Source organism: Lepidochelys kempii, chromosome 1, assembly GCF_965140285.1.
Source record: "Lepidochelys kempii isolate rLepKem1 chromosome 1, rLepKem1.hap1, whole genome shotgun sequence".
In the NCBI taxonomy this organism is placed as follows: Eukaryota; Metazoa; Chordata; order Testudines; family Cheloniidae; genus Lepidochelys; species Lepidochelys kempii.
In genome coordinates, this window is record NC_136380.1 from 341,902,728 (window position 1) to 341,910,481 (window position 7,754).

A 7,754-nucleotide genomic window follows, 5' to 3' on the forward strand; every position below is an offset into this window, starting at 1 on the left:
ATCACCAAGGTTGTCCAAGAGATGTCATGCCATTGAAATGGTCCGATTCACGTGTATAAGTTGGTAGAGGGGATCAATTCCTTATATTGGCCTCCTATGGGTGCTGCACAGAAATGACTTCATTTCATATACGCTACTGGACTCTCAAAAGGGAATTAACATGTTTGTGCTGCAATGAGCACTTGACGACTCCCCAGATAAAGCACAATCAGGGGAGTTTACACATTAGGTGCAGCAGAAGTGAGAACGTGAATAGAGAGGAAAAGGAGAGAGACCGTGTGTGTGTCAGTTAGAAGATTTAAGAAATAAACACACCAAATCATTTCTGATTGTTTTCATTTGCACAAGGTTTTTCCGATAATGAGTACAATGCTTCTCTCTAGTCTGTGTGTGTGTATTTGTGCGTTTATATGCCTATGCATATATATAGGCGTGCAAAAGTGTGTGCATTTATATGTATGGGGTGAGAGTAAGGTGTGAGGTTTGTGTATATGGTGTGAAGTTGTGAGGCATGTGTGTATGCAGTGTGTGAATTAATAAACTGGTATTGTGGGTATATATGTGTGTGAACATATCGGTGTGTATGCACATTTCCGTGTTTCAATCTATCGCTACGTATATATTACGTAGATTATTTTCGTGTGTGTGTCTATATATATATATATCTCCACTAAGGTTGTGTTTCCGGAGAAATTCTCAAATAGAGCAGTGTAATTTCTCCGCTGCTTTTGATTGACATGCTGTCCCTGGGATCATGTGTTAATCCCTTCTTCACTCAAGCCTTTTCATAACTCATTTCTCTCTGCTAGATGGAGACTCTGATGGTTACCGAGGCAACGATGATAGCACTAAGCCATTTCCCTCTCTGCAAGGAGGCCATTATTCCGCATGCATAGGCCATTTGCAACAAAGGTCGCCACAAAGTCATCCACAACCCAGCACACGTTTATTAAACTTTTATTCTTTTTTTCCCTCCCCCCTAACAGAGAAACTCATCGGCACATGTACATTTGGGGGGGGGGAGGGGTAAATCATTGTCATATCGCTAATAATAACTGTAGCAGATATTATTGTACCCAAACTGCAATATCATACAAATCAGGAGCTTCGAGTTCCTGCTCCAGAAAGATCATGTTTAGATGGGTAGGTTTTGCATCAATGATTTCTATTTGTCTTTTGTTCTCTCAAATAGCAACTTTTATAGCTGTTGGCGAAAACACCCCCCCACACACACACCTGGGAGAGCTAGGATGTGAAGGGTTAATATAAAAACCACATGGAGATTCAAACCTCTGTTGATCTGTTTGTTAAATATCTTCCTATCTATTATAGAAAGAGCTCGCTCTATCTGTCTGTCGCTCTTTCTACAATCATCTTTCCTGCAACATGTTTTTCTTTTAATTAAATACAAATTCCACCTTGGACTCATACCTGTGCTTCCTGGAGCGGGATATAAATAGCTGGGGATGATTCTTCTCTCAATCTTACTAATTGCATAACAGTGTTGAAGTCTACCCTGCTTATAATTGAACAGCATGTTAATATAGTACCTGGAAGAGGCCCACTGGGAGCTGATGCACTTCACTTTTGTCCAGCAAGGCATTCAGATATTTCCATTTTATATATGTCAAACTATTCTCTTCTATTGCTTGCTAGTTCTTTGCAGCCTTTCAGTTCGACGTAGAGAGACGCTATTTAGCTCTTATATAGCCCTTTCACTCTGTAGATCTCAAAGCACTTAATAAAGGCAAGTATCAGAGGGGTAGCCGTGTTAGTCTGTATCCACAAAATCAACGAGGAGTCCGGTGGCAATTTTCCCTCCCTTGGTATTGATACCTCCTCATCAATTATTGGGAGTGGACCACATCCACCCTGATTGAATTGGCCCTGTCATCACTGGTTCTCCACTTGTGAGGTAACTCCCTTCTCTTCATGTGCCAGGATATTTATGCCTGTAGCTGTAATTTTCACTCCATGCATCTGAAGAAGTGGGTTTTTTACCAACAAAAGCTTATGCCCAAATAAATCTGTTAGTCTTTAAGGTGCCACCGGACTCCTCGTTGTTGTTTTTTAAATAAAGGCAAGTTAAAATTATTAGTCCTATTTCCCAGATGGGGAAACAGAGGGACGGAGAGTTACCAAAGCAGTAGGGCCTAGACCCTAGATCTTGAGTCTCAAGCTAGCTGCCCGAGCCACTTGCCCAGGCTGCCAACAGGAAGGGATGCTATTGAAAACCCTAGTTTGGAAGTGTGGAAGTGGTGGTTTTATATACACATATAATGTCATCATTTTTATGACTTTCTTCCAAGAAAGTCTTGTCCCTAATCTCAAATTCAGCCAATAGAAGGAGCAAATTGTAATATAGTCCATAGCGTATCATTCAGGCAGATTTTTCTATAGTTCACAAAGTTGATGGCTTGGTTCAGACAAGCTGGTGACAGTTTTCTGCCCACTCGTAATTGCTAGACATACTTCTGCATCCCTATGCACCTGATGTGAAGTCTTCACCTCTGCCTCCTTTATTTCACTGGATAGTCATCAAGGTTTATCAACAGAGACCAACCTCTAAAATGTCAGGCTGATTTCTCTCACCACTGGCCATCAGCTTTACATATCAGTGACCGTAAGGCCTCAGATGGCAGGTACACACCACCTCTCTCTGGCTCTCTTTTAAGATTATTATAAAGTTAGACCTGCAAAGATTTTATCCTTCTCATGGCTTTTCCCCCCCCAGAACAAAGAGCTCTTCACTGGCTTCAGTAGTTTTCTATGTAGCGCCATCCTTGAAATAATCCACGGACACTTTTAGTGGCTTAGGAAGACAACATGGTCATTCCAATAGCTACCTTGAAATGAGCCACCTGTTCAAAGGCAGGACATAAGTGTGAGGATGTGCAACTGCAGAGAGTCCTCAGACATCACGCACTGAATAGGAAGAACATGCGCCCCATTTGCACTCCCCGCTGAATTCCTAAAATAACTCCTCTTCTTTCTGTCCAGATGGCCACAATACCGGTCTAGGACCTTCTCCTCTCTCATTCTGATTCCTGCACCTCCCTCCCACAAGGCCCCACTCAGCTTCCTACACTACACAGCTACTAAGGCCATCTGCCTGGCCCATCACTTTGACCACACCACTCCCCTATTCTAATCCCTCCGCCAGCTGCCCTGGTTTCACAAGCCAGAAGGAATGACCAGATCATCTAATCTGACCTCCTGTCTAGCACAGACCACCAACACTCCCTCAGATCCCCTAAACCCAAATGCAACAAAATGAGACCAAAGCATTACAGCCCACAAGAGTCTAAGCTATTGTTTGCCGCAGGCAGTGAATAGGCAGGACCAAGGTGCACAAGTGTCTGAGGGCCCCTCAACAACAAGGAAATTGGTTACGGGAGATATACCCAGCGGATCCCAGCAAGTGGCCCACACCCCATCCTGCAGAGGAAGGCAAAACTCCCCCAAGGTCACAAGGTGTCAACACATCCAGACTGAGATTTTTGTCCTCACCTTCAAAGCCCTGCACAGTTTGGCCCCACTTGCCTTGTCCTGCCTACTCTCCAGCGATGATGACACTCTCATGGGCCTGTTCTTCAACTTCTCATACAAACACCTCTGCACTTTCTTCTGTGGCACCCCGTGCAGTTAGATCACATTCCCTGGGCTGCTGTGAATGGTCACTATCCTCTCCTCCCAGTTTCTGCTGGGCTTCCTGTGAGAAAGCGGCCAATTAATGGCGGCTTGAAGGGCCGGCGGGATTAGTTAATTTGTCTAATGATCAGAAAGGCAAAGGTAGACAGGTACATTCTTCCAAGTGTATGCATTTGGTTGTAGCCACCTCCCCTGACTCTTCATATATCATTAGGTATCTTTGACACTGATACCAAAGCATGTTGGACCACTCACGTATTACAACTTGCTGATCCAAGGCCCGCATGTCATCAGAGAGGTGGGCCCTGTTCCCATGGGTTTTTTCATTGTCTTTGGTGAGAGTCAAATCTGGCCTGTAACATCACATTCTAGTGGGAGCAGCTCCCAGGAAGACACCCATATGGTTTGGAAAGCAGTTTCTGGGTTACCCAGCACATACGCTGAACCCAAATCCTAAACCCAAACAGCTTGGTGCAGCTTGGGGTCAGAGGGTTCCTGCGCTGTGATTGATCCAGTTGTCTGGAAAAGCAGCTTCCCATGGTTCGAGATGCTGCTGTTCAAGAGTGGGCCTCTCAGCCCCTCTCGGGCTGCGGTGACACGAGTGAAGTGAGAGTCGCTGCTGGCAATGTGGGGGGACGAGGGACAGGAGGGGGGAAGCCTGTTATTTTAAACTGTGGAGGCCATTCTGGGGAGTTGTGCTGCTTCTCTGGCTAGTAAAAATGGTCTGAAAATGATGCCTCTGCATAGAACAGCTGGGACAATGCAGCCATCCCCTGGACAGTCCGGCTGTAGCCCCACAGCGACGTCTCCAGGCTCGAAAACAAAATCTGGGGCCTGACTCCCTCTCCCTCCGGCTTGATTGCCCAGTAGGGTCATGTCAGGCGTGCAGAGATCGAGGCTCCAAAGGGGGAAGGGGGGAAAGTTCCTCCTAAGATCTTGAGCCATTGAAAAGAGAAAGTTTCCTGGCGGTGGAGCATGGTCACCGGATAGCCTAGAGCAAGGTAGCCCTGGAGTCACGGAGAGCTGGGAATAAAGATAGCATGAGCGGTGCGGGGAGAACAAAGAATGAAAGTTGCCCCTTCTAAATCTAGGGGAGGCGACTGTGCTAGGGGAGAAATCCCAGGCGGCAAGAACCTTGTAGCTACAGGGCCCACCAGAGGGAAGACAGGGAAGGTGGTGGTGGGGGGGGGGGGTAAAATCCAGGCCCTATGAAAGTCAATAGCAAAATTCACATTGACCTCCCTGGGGCTGGTATTTCACTTTGGGTGCCAACTCTGCTGTACCATGCTGCATGACGACTTGAGATTTCCAGGTGTGAGGGGTCTACTCCTTAGTAAGTGTCCTCATGTGCCACTCGTGCGTTACTCTGTCCCAGGACTCAGAACAAGCCTGCACTCCAGTACACGCTTACTTGGGCTACTACTTCAAAGCTGGGAACATTTTCTCAGTTTGGGTTTTTATTAACAAGTATCCATCATTCCTTACATTATTTATTATGATTAAAACAGGATCTTCTAGCTCCAAACACCAATAGCTGAGGCCCGTAAAATGCAGTGATATCATTCGTGAAATAAGCCAGGGAAGCTCCTGGTGGTTTGGAGAGAATATATGGCAGGTATCTACAAACCCCTTGCACTAATTGATGGGTTCTCTATATATCATCCTAGATAAAGGGCTCTTGTGCAGTAAATGCTGATGTTTAGAACATCCTGATAGTGTTTTGTTAACAAGAAGATAACGGAAGAGCAAGATACGTTTGTTTAGCTGCCTATAGATAAACCCAATAGCGTCTTTGTTAAGTTTTCATGACTGATGGCAAGCACTAAATGCGATAAATAATACCCCAGATCCTGATTGGTGCTACTGTAATACAAATAATAAATAACAGTGTCGAGTCAGAGAACTGACCTTTTAGTACTTGGGATTGGGGGGGAATTTTTGATTCCTTGTATTGAAGGCTAGTGATTTTCTATATAACAACCCAAAGTTTCTACACCCATACTGATCTTATAAAGATTTTACATACATACACATTTTATATGTAATATACACAACTGCATTTCAAATATACTATACATATGGCATATTTATCCATTTATAGCCTAAGACTTTAATAATCGAATTGTTACTGGTGTGTGTTTGTCTGTGTGTGTGTGTGTGGGGGGGAACCTGTCACAAATATTTGCCTGCCTTTTATAAATGACTCTCTGCTAATACACCAGGAGAAGTAATGTAAAACTTTAAACTAGAGAAAGTGTCTCCCCAAACACACAGAAGCAAGGAAGAAGATCGTTTACCTCCTTGCAGGCAGACAAGTCTAAACATTAATGTTTCCCCCTAAAGGGAGAAAGCTGAGTCAATGAATAGCTGAAACTCCCTTCTCCAATTTTCTTTAGCTAGGGTGCTTATTATTTCTCAAACCACAATTTGCTAATTGCCAGATCTGTTGTATGGGACCTGTTACCAAATGAGTGTTATTATTTAAAGGGTCAAATTGTTCTCTGACTCATTTCCAGTGCAAGGCTGGGGAGTTGCAGGTTTTTCTGACTGTGTCTGTTTTACCTTCAAACACTTCCACCATCTCCTTTCTACAGGGTAAATAAGCAGCTGTTCTCTGACTTGATTGGGACTAAACAGGGAGGGGGAAAAAAAAGCTGATTACAAGCGACCAGCAGGGGGAGGCATGCCCAGAAAAGACCTGTCCTGAGCCCCCAAGATTGCAAACACAGCAAGCTTCCGAAGTCAGGCTATGAAGCAACAAAACTCCTTTCATGTGTTGCGGGGGGCTGTAATTATGACATTCACGACAATGGGATCTTTTGAAACAAATCAGTCATTTTCACTTATTTTATGTGTTTATGTTAGATCTGTTGAATGAGTGGAAGGGGAAAGTTCACTCCATCCAGGGCACTCATACTTACTCTCCACACCAACTGCCATCAGGAGGGATATTAAAGGCCCTAGAAAGCCAGGAGCTAGCAAATTCCCAGGCAGAGAATGATAGGATATTTACCAAATAGAATACAGGGGAAAATAAGTAGAGGCAAACAGCCCGGATTAAAATGTGCTTTCATCATCTTTCTTTTCCAGGACCAAGGTTGGAGGTGATCAGTAATTTCATTTTATCAGTTTCGCGGTTTAAGACAGACCCTAGTTAGCCAGCCCCCCATAAGTCTAGGCAGCCCCCTCCTATTTGGGTACCCAGGGTTGCATCATGAGAAAGTTGGAGCAGGACATTGGATTTGTGAGCGGCTTCTACTTAAGTACCATAGGGTTGGCTGTGTCAGTGTTTGGCCTGGCTGCCAACAGACTCTGCTAGAGGGAAACCCACTTTGATTATGGGACTCTTTCTTTTTTTTTCAGGTGGCAAAAAAATGTGGCTACCTCCCATGTGTTTCTTTGCTCTGTTTGCAAGAGAAGGGGTGGCACGAGCTGACTTTACATTCCAGCTGTTGAATTACTGGCAGAGGCGAAAGTTAAGATTTCCACATTTCATGTAAAAGAGGCTTCACCCTAAGATGAACTGGGTCCTTTAGGATTTTTACACCAGTTGTTAGTCTATTTTTTTTCTTTTTACGGAGGAGTGAAGGGCCAGGTCTCTCAGGGGGAGAGAAAAGGGCAGAAAATGACAGCAAAGACACCCAAACCCTTGGGTTCTGAATTGTTTGCTTTAAGCACAGGGGTTATCACTGCTCCCCTCTCCCCAAGGAGATGCTGAAGGGAAGATGCACCCTGTCAGCTCTCACCTCATTATTGAAGCATTCCTCTTCATATATAGCCAAAGCATTAAACATAAAACACTCTGCCAACCCCTCAAGCCAGTTAGGCAAAGCTCATTCAGTGTGTAATAATGATAAAGATCTCACATTGGGATCCACCTGGATGAAAGGTGTTATATCAGAGTATTTTACATCTTGAGTCTGGGTGTATATTTTTTACACACACACATATGCTTCTATGCAAAAGTAAAATAGGATTCATGCAAACACCGGCGTTGAGAAAACAAGTTCTCTGAAGTGGAGTTGGTTGGAAAATTTGGAGCTAAAGAAGCAGGGAAATTTCTAAACTCAGATTTAAAAAAAAGAAAAAGAAAAGAAAAGAAA